Source organism: Galeopterus variegatus, unplaced genomic scaffold (genome assembly GCF_000696425.1).
Source record: "Galeopterus variegatus unplaced genomic scaffold, G_variegatus-3.0.2 Scaffold3569, whole genome shotgun sequence".
NCBI lineage: Eukaryota > Metazoa > Chordata > Mammalia > Dermoptera > Cynocephalidae > Galeopterus > Galeopterus variegatus.
Genome location: NW_007729680.1, coordinates 4952 through 5151, shown reverse-complemented (window position 1 = coordinate 5151; position 200 = coordinate 4952).

Here is a 200-nt window from a genome sequence, read left to right as displayed (position 1 = left end):
AGAATACTCTACCCTGCAAGGCTATCCTTCCAAACTGAAGGGCAAACAGTATATTTTTCAGACAAACAAAAACTGCGGAAGTTCAAGACCACACGACCACCCTTACAAGAAATTCTCAAGGTAGTACTGGGTTTGGTTCCTGAAAAATAACTACCACTGCCATAAAACCCCAAGAAAAATCAAAACCCACTAGTATAATA